Consider the following 8,437-nt stretch of genomic DNA (forward strand, 5'->3'; position numbering starts at 1 on the left):
ACGAGTTCGATTTTGCCAATGTCGACAAAACAGAACTATACACTACACACCATGAGTTTTTTGGTAACGTGGGGAGACAAAGAAGGGGAGCCTGGAATGATGTTTTCACTGCATTTAACACAGGGTCCTCTGTCATCAACATCTTGGATGACATAGAATTGCAGACACAGATAAACGGTTTAAAAACACAATTAAAGAAAATCTTGATGGATGAAAATAAGGTAGTAGGCTCAGAGTTACATGAGGACCAGGCCATGACGGTCCATTTAAAAGAGATAATAGCTGAGCTGGAGAAGCACGCAAAGACTGTAAATGCCCTTATAAGAGAGGACAGAAATGCTTCAGACCAGGCTGCACAGAACGAAGTGTGCATACTGTATGGGGCTTGGTTGCTGGGCGAGGGCCGCAGTAACCTGGAGGATTTAAAACAGGGTTTAGTCCCCTCCTGGATCAGCAACAAGCACCTCGCAGCCCTCCATCCGTTTGAGAATGCATTAAGCCCGTGTCAACTCCGGCTAGCTTCTGAGGCCTACCCAGTCCCAGTAGATTGTGGACGTTCAAATCATACCATCATGGGTATAGTAGTAAGGATGCCGGTCATGGGTGGGACAGCCCGACCCGCACCGGTATACAGGGTAGAGAACATTGGAGTCATTCAAGGGGGTGCACACATCCGTTTCACAGCGGTCCCACCTTATGTCATAAAGTGGGAGCACGCTATGACAGGTAGTGACCTCTCAGGGTGCCGGAGCAGGGGAGCACACATAATCCTGTGTCCCCAGCACTTGAATACCTATTCAAAACCACAATGCGGGTTTAAAGCTGCTGGCGCCAAACCTATAAACTGTACCACGGAGGTAATGGCACAAGACCATGTTCCCCCACAGGTAGCATATATGGGAGGTGGGACATATTGGGCCCGATTTTGTGGATTGTGTGGGAAATGGTCGGATTCCCCGAATGTGGGGTTCTGACCCACAAAAAAATGGGTCAGCCAGCTGCACGCAATTTTCCCTCAAGTGGCCAATTAATTTCCTGCATGTGGGCAGCCTTGCTAATTGTCCATTTCCAGTCAGGAAGCCCCACAGTATGATGTCATCATTCGTGGTGCTTTCAAGGTCCACAGCAAGCATTGCTTCCTCTGTTGGCTTCCAAACGAACCATACAGGATGGCAGAGGAGCCTGCAGCAGCTGTGGCCAGTGCCAGACCCCGAGCTGCCTCCAAATTCGACGAAGCTTCACTGCAGGCATTATTGGATGGGGTTAGGGCCCACAGGGAGGTCCTCTTCCCTAGGTCAGGCAGGAAGAGGCCTCCCACTGAGACCAAGGCTGCATGGATGCAGGTGTCAGCAGATGTCAACTCGAATGTGCATGTAACCTTGGCATCACATCTCTAACTCCTTCCTCTACTCCCCCACAGGACCATCCAGAGCCCCCGTCCCCACTGTGGAGAAGGAAGAGGCTGTGCAGCCAGACTCCTCAGAGGAAGCTCCAACCTCTGAGGGCGCAGCGTCAGCAGAAGTAAGCGCACCCAGCACCAGCGCAGACACTCACACCTCGGGGAGACCTTCGGGACATAGAGTAGTGTTGTCGCCTGGTGTTTCACAGCTCACAAGTGAGCCTCAGCAGATTCTGGAGACAGGGACAGCAGTGGAGAGTCCTCGTCGGAGGGCGCAGGACTCAGCCAGCTCAGCTCAGCTGTGCTGCATGTTGACCCTCTGCCTCTGGCTCCATCCACAAAAGAGGTGATGGATCTCCATGCACAGATGCAGGAGTCTCTGGCAGGTTTTGTCTCCAGGGTTGCTGCGAGTGTGGCGCGAATGGAGGAGTCCATAGCGACCATGAGCAGAGCCTTTGTGGAGTCTTGGCACATGAGCACATCACCATGGAAAGGTTGGCAACCTCCATGGAGGAGATAAGTCACCAGGGTAGGGAAAACATGGTGAGTGCTCATAAGAGAATGACATCTCTTGAGGAGCGTTGGCCATCTATTGAACAGAGAAACCAGACCTTCATGGACGTCCTTCTGAGTAGGACTGCCAGTGCAGATACGGGTCCCCATGGCCCCCTAAAGTGCAGCACGGTGCTCTCAAGCCACTTCCAAGTGTTGGCCCCATCTGGCCTGTGCAGCTTCAGGTGAGTGAACAGCAGCCTGGTGCTCCTGTTGCTGATCCTGCTGTTCCTGGTTCTGCTGCTGCCACCTCTGCTGCTGGAGATCCCTTAATGGCAAGAAGGGAAGGAAAAAAAGGCGTCCCATGCTTCTGGTAGATGCCTCTGCTGAGGAAGCGCTGAGTGAGGGTGGCGAGAGGGGCTTCCCAGGAGATCACATTGGAGAAATGTGTGAGGCTCCAACCTTCCACAGCTGTGCCTAAGCCTTGAAGAAGTAGCCCCAAGCCTTCAACAGCAAGGTCCTTCAACATACAAATGCTCTCCGATTAAATCGCAGCTTTCCCGAATGACCTGCAGCTGAGAGCAAGCAAGCCGGCAAGCTTCACGCCAGGTTTCAGCAGCGGGGTTCCCCGCAGACATGTTTAGCGTGGGGAACCCTTGAAAATAGCAAGGGCCCCTTAAAATGGCATTAAACATGCCAATAATTGGTGATCAGGGTCCCGACGAATTTCACCAACTTACAAAAGTAAGTAGCGCATTTCGGCTACGAAATCCCCCCTCTCCCAGAACATCTTACCAAAATACTCAAAGCAGTAATAGTCTCACAGAAACATTTCTACACTCTGGAGCAGAAGACTGTAGAGATGGGGGCCAAGATACTGGACATTGTAGTTCCACCCTGGTGGGACATTTTTGAAAACATAGAGGTCCCTTCGTGGATTAGACTGGCTTCCCACATCCTCGTGGTTTGCCAGCTGGGAATAGTATTGTACCTAGTATGCACTCACTGCAAGGGAAATGGCCAAATACTAGAATTCCGAAACCAAAGGACCAGGAAGGAACATTATGTTAAGGTGGAGGGAGATACACCCGTTTGAATTTTTTTGTGTGTTTCTGAATAAAGATTGTTTTTTTCTTTTGCTTTTGTTATTTTTAATAAAGACTTTTCGATTTGTTATTTTTAATAAAGATGTATGTGTACCAAGTGGTGCAGGGGTGTTGGACCCCCTCCATGCTTGGATGTGTGTAAACACCTGTATTCTGTCTATGAATGCTTATGTACACTACATTTTTACAGAATGGGAAATGCATGTGTCGTGGGATCATAGATAGGTACTTACAGGGGAAGATTGACTATGGAGGGTTGGGAATTTTTGCTCACCTTGTCAGGATGATACTTAAAGCGAGTTTAGTATCAACGGGGGAGTGTAGGGTTCTCAAAATTCCCACATGCCCCGAAAGTTATGGATAAAGGGACCCTGTATGGACAAGTTATTAAAAAGGGTACCCAAAATGGCTTCTGAAACCTCGTGACCAATGCCTACAGGATTTTAAAAGCAAGGCCCTGCAAAAGGCAGGCCCATTCAAATCCTGAAACGAAACTTAACATGCATGGATCTGTGAAAGACTTTGTGAAGCCAGACAGCTAGGTAAACACAGAATATGCATTCTTCATCTTGGAACAGATCAAGTCAGGATGGACCTAATCTTGAGGCCATTAACCTTTTGCATAAATAATCGGTAACAGCTCAACGCGGCCACCAAGCCAGGAAAAGATGATTAAATTACGTAAATAACAAACAGCCAGGACATTGAAGCCATTAAACCAGGAGACAACCGCCCCAAAAGCCATTAAAGTGGATGACTGTAATCACTTTAGACGAGCCCGCCAAAATTTAGACAAAGAACTGACCTGATTTGGGGCGCAGATAAGGAGTGAAGAACCGGGTATAATTGTAGGCCCACCAGTAGCCAAGAATTTTGCTCTCTTGCCTCTCGCTCTTGCCTCATGCCTCGTCGCCGGCTCTCTTCTCCCTCCCCGCGCTGCTCGACACCGAGGACGCCCATTACTACACCGGGGGCCAAACGCAGGAGGAGAACGGGACCCGAATCGAATGCACACAGGACACACGGGGCCACAAACGGGCAGACGAGACGAACGGCAAAACCGATAAAGCAGAGAAGGGCAGACGAGACGAGACGAACGGTAAAACCGATAAGGCAGAGAAGGGCAGCGAAAAAGAAGCGTTGGGGACGAGCGGGTACAAACCCCGGCCTCGGCCTAGTTATAAGCTGGCGTTTGAAGCATGGGTAGAAAGATCAAATGACAATATAAACCACCAACCGAGCCCCAACCGCAACAAAACCGTCGGCGACCAAACCACCACCAGAAGAACAACCATCTCTGCAAAGTAAAGTACCCAACGAAGACTTTACACCATTTCTCCAACGGAGGAAAAAGGAGGGTACGTTACACAGACGACTCCACCGCCGCGCCGTGACCACGTGACAACGGCAGGCTCCAAAGGACAACAAGAGCGAACCCCAAAGCCACAACCGGTTTAATCAACAGGTTTCGAATTGGTGAGCATGAATTCCTGGCCCCTCATAGTTTAATCTAGTTAGGTATTGGGGGTGGGATAAGGATAAGGGGATTTTTTATGTGTTTGTTCCCTCGATGTGCCGTGTATTCCCCATTCCCAAATAAGTGTAATTTATATGCCTGTAATTATCCTGGTAATTCTCAGTGTTGTGACTTTATTCTGCCTTTAATAAAAGTTACGGTTTTTGTAGTAACCTGGGAGGTTATGAGTAACCTGGTCCACCAGGTGGTGCTGTGGCAATTGGTCTCCTGAGTTAAGTCTGGTCTGTACTGGTTGTACTTTTTGTTTTTGCTGCCTCATGGCAGAAGCTTTTATGTGCAAGTGTTGATTAAACTATGTTACGGAGTTAACCTGTGTCTGTCTCCATCTATGGCCACCTCAAGATACCACAGTTTTCTTGCACCAAACCAGTTGTCTACTCTATTTCTGTATCGCCGCCTGTACCTAAGTCCGGTGTCTAGAACCCAGGGGTGTGGGAGCGATTCGAACCACTCAGAGACAGTCAGGGGCAGAGCTGACTGGGCACACGCCACCCCCTACACCATCCAGGACAAAGCAGCCCACTTGATTGGCACCCCGTCCACACCTTAAACATTCACTCCCTCCACCACCAGCGTACCATGGCTGCAGTGTGTACCATCTACAAGATGCACTGCAGCAACTCGCCAAGGCTTCTTCGGCAGTACCTCCCAAACCCGCGACCTCTACCACCTAGAAGGACAAGGGCAGCAGGCGCATGGGAACACCATCACCTCCAAGTCACACACCATCCTGACTTGGAAGTATATCGCATTTCCTTCATCGTCGCTGGGTCAAAATCCTGGAACTCCCTCCCTAACAGCACTGTGGGAGTACCTTCACCACACGGACTGCAGCGGTTCAAGGCGGCGGCTCACCACCAACTTTTCAAGGGCAACTAGGGATGGGCAATAAATGCTGGCCTTGCCAGCGACACCCACATCCCATGAATGAATAAAAAAAAGACACTTTTATGCAACTTAGAAATATATTTTCTAACAATTCTAACGAATAATCATCTCTGGTCCTCTCAACGTTGTTTGAGTCCGTCACCCTTAATCCTGTCAACTTTCGATATGAATCCACGTCTGGACTGCTTGAAAACGACACTAATTTCTTATCTCTGGTTCTTTCCCATTTGGATTTGGTCCCTATTGGAGGTGACCAGTCTCTCCTATTTTTCCTTCCATTGATCCCTGCAATGGATTAGTGCCAAAATTTAGGTGACATTCCCTGGTCGCGAGCCAAGAAACATTTACACACACTCTCGGAAACTTTTTCCCTTTTTAAAAAAAAATGAGAACAAAACATTCTGAAGACACTTCTCCTATTTCTTCCTCACAGCAATCCTATTTCTTTAACTTCGGCTGTGGGCTTTTTAACTTGTTTCTCCTTTTCCTAACCCCTTTTGTTGCACATGAAGTGTTCAACCCAGGGTTTTTATTAGCTGCTATTTATGCCACCAACTTCTCAGGCAATGTCACACCTGGAGGTGAGGCAGCTTGCAACAGTAGAAAAGCGTCCTTGTCTGTCAAGGCGTCTGGCTGCTGTAGCAATTGTACTTTACTTAGTAGCCAGGAGGATGCCCCTGAACCAAGTGTTGGGTCTCCCTTTCCCTCATATTTGGGCAATTGGCCACTGAGTTGGCTCAATTCTGAAAGGGTCAAATCCTGACTTACTTCTTCATCTTCATATTCATACACTACTCGACCTTCCCTGTTTGTCGCCCCTCCTGTGTGCAGGTGTTTGGTAACTATGGGGTCATCTTTAACCGTACCCCCATACCATCTCCTGCTTAAACTGGGTATAATTGTTGACACACCCTGGATTACTACTGATACTGAAGTATCACTTCCTCCCTGCTCGATTTCAGAAACCTCCACCTTCTGTGGTCTTCTGAACTGTGGGGGCGCTGTTGGGATGACTGGATCATCCTGGTCACCGTCACTACTGGATTCCTCCTGGTGAGTGCCGAAGGACGAGGCTGCCATTCCAACTTTTAACTCTTTAATCTTTTCCTTGTCCTCTGCTATTCCCTGTCCCTCCTCTCCCCATTGCCTTACCACCTCTCTATCCTGGTTTTCCTGCAACAAGTTCCATAGTTCTCGATAAGCTAGTTTGGTTTCCTTCAATTTCCCTGCATCTTAGCCATTGTTTCTGCAGCTGGGCGTGTACAGAAAACTCTCGTTTAAATGGCACCTAAATATCCGGAATTCTCTATTATCCGGCAAAATTCATACTCCGAAAACAACACCTCAATAACCGGAAATGTTGCCGAGACCGAGTCTCCCGCGGTGGCCGAGTTAGTCTGTGGAGGTAGTTCTCCAAACTGCCACTACTCAGTTTCTTGGCGCTGTTGGAAGTCCGAACACCTCAATAACAGGAGTCTGACTCTCCCGCGCTGTATACAGTCGTTTACTGTATACGTTTTGTTTTACTGTTAAGTAATTAAAGAGTTATGGATTACCCTCAACTGGCAGTACTGTACTTAATCAAGCATCTTCCACCATCCATTTAACACAACATTCTGTTGGTGAGTACCCAATTACTGTATACTGCACATTTCTTGAATTTTTTATTTTTGTTTGTTAAAAATAGCCTCGGTAGATAACCCTCTCCGTCATCCGGAATTTTTAATAAACCGGCAACAGAAAATGAGAATACAAACAGAAGAGAGGGCATTTACCCGACTGCCCGCATACCCTAACCCTAACCCTGACCCTGACCCATAACCCGAACCTTAATGCAGTGTTACCCTAACCCGTGCTCAGGTCCATATCTAAACTTTCTGTCCGTAACCCTGTAAGTTCCTCATCCTCAAGCACCTGTCCAACTTCCATGTAATCCTAAATGAAAATGCATAAAATAAAATGAATTTCCAAATTAAGCATAGTAGCAGCACAGCCAGATAACTCTGAGACAAGCAGGTACATTATATCCATCCACTCCCCACCACCGCCCCTTTCCAAACGGGGAAAGCGTCCCTGCAGGCACTTGTTTTAACCATTGGATGGCGCTGTAGGATCACAAATTTTTTAAAAACACCGAAAACCAGAACAACCTTCGTAAACTCCGAGAGCAGTCAGGCCTACTTACGAGAGGAGGCAAAATCCTCCACTAACAACATATAACATGGGAGGAGTCCGCCTTTGGCTCAGAGACCTTTCCAAGGGAAGCTCTTTTTCCCTGAAGAAGCTGCAATGAAAAGCGAAACATCAATTATGGGGCTTGAAACCAGTACAAACCGGATACACCCACAAAAGAAAAGGAGAGAGACAGACACTGGATTGCAAAATTAGAAACACAGTCACCAAATGACTTGAATCAAATATAATGCAAGATAACCCCAACCCGGACCCTAAACCAAATTTTTCTTTTTTTTTAAGAAGACCTCCGCTGACCCAACCCCTAATCCCAACATCTGACCCTAACCCTAATCTAAAACCCTAACTCCTTATCTTGATTTTAAGCATGACTGCTCTTTCAATCAAATATACTCCCTTTAAGCATCGAACATATACTTGAACTCCAGCTGGGGATTGCTAATGGCAAGTAATACTGGACAAAAAGCAGTGGAAGTGGCAGGTATAAGTAAAACAAAAACAACTCGAGAAATGAGAATACAAACACAAGAGGGGACATTTCGCCACTGTCCGCATACCCTAACGCCCTAACCCCGAATACCTAACCCTTACCTTAACTCTAAAGCACTAACCCTAACCCCAAAACTAATGCACAACCTAACCCTATCCTTAACCCTTACCCCAACCCTAACGCAATACCCAAACCCTAATGTATCCTAACACTGGCCCTAATCCCAACGCAGTACACAAACCTTAACCCTAACCAATGTTCCTGCTAAGCTGCACGTTGTTGTGCGCGGCATTTTTATTTCAATGCGCGGGCCCTTTAAATTTCTGCACATG

The sequence above is a fragment of the Somniosus microcephalus genome, chromosome 20, assembly GCF_052327205.1.
Source record: "Somniosus microcephalus isolate GS21.2 chromosome 20, FLI_Smic_1.0, whole genome shotgun sequence".
In the NCBI taxonomy this organism is placed as follows: domain Eukaryota; kingdom Metazoa; phylum Chordata; class Chondrichthyes; order Squaliformes; family Somniosidae; genus Somniosus; species Somniosus microcephalus.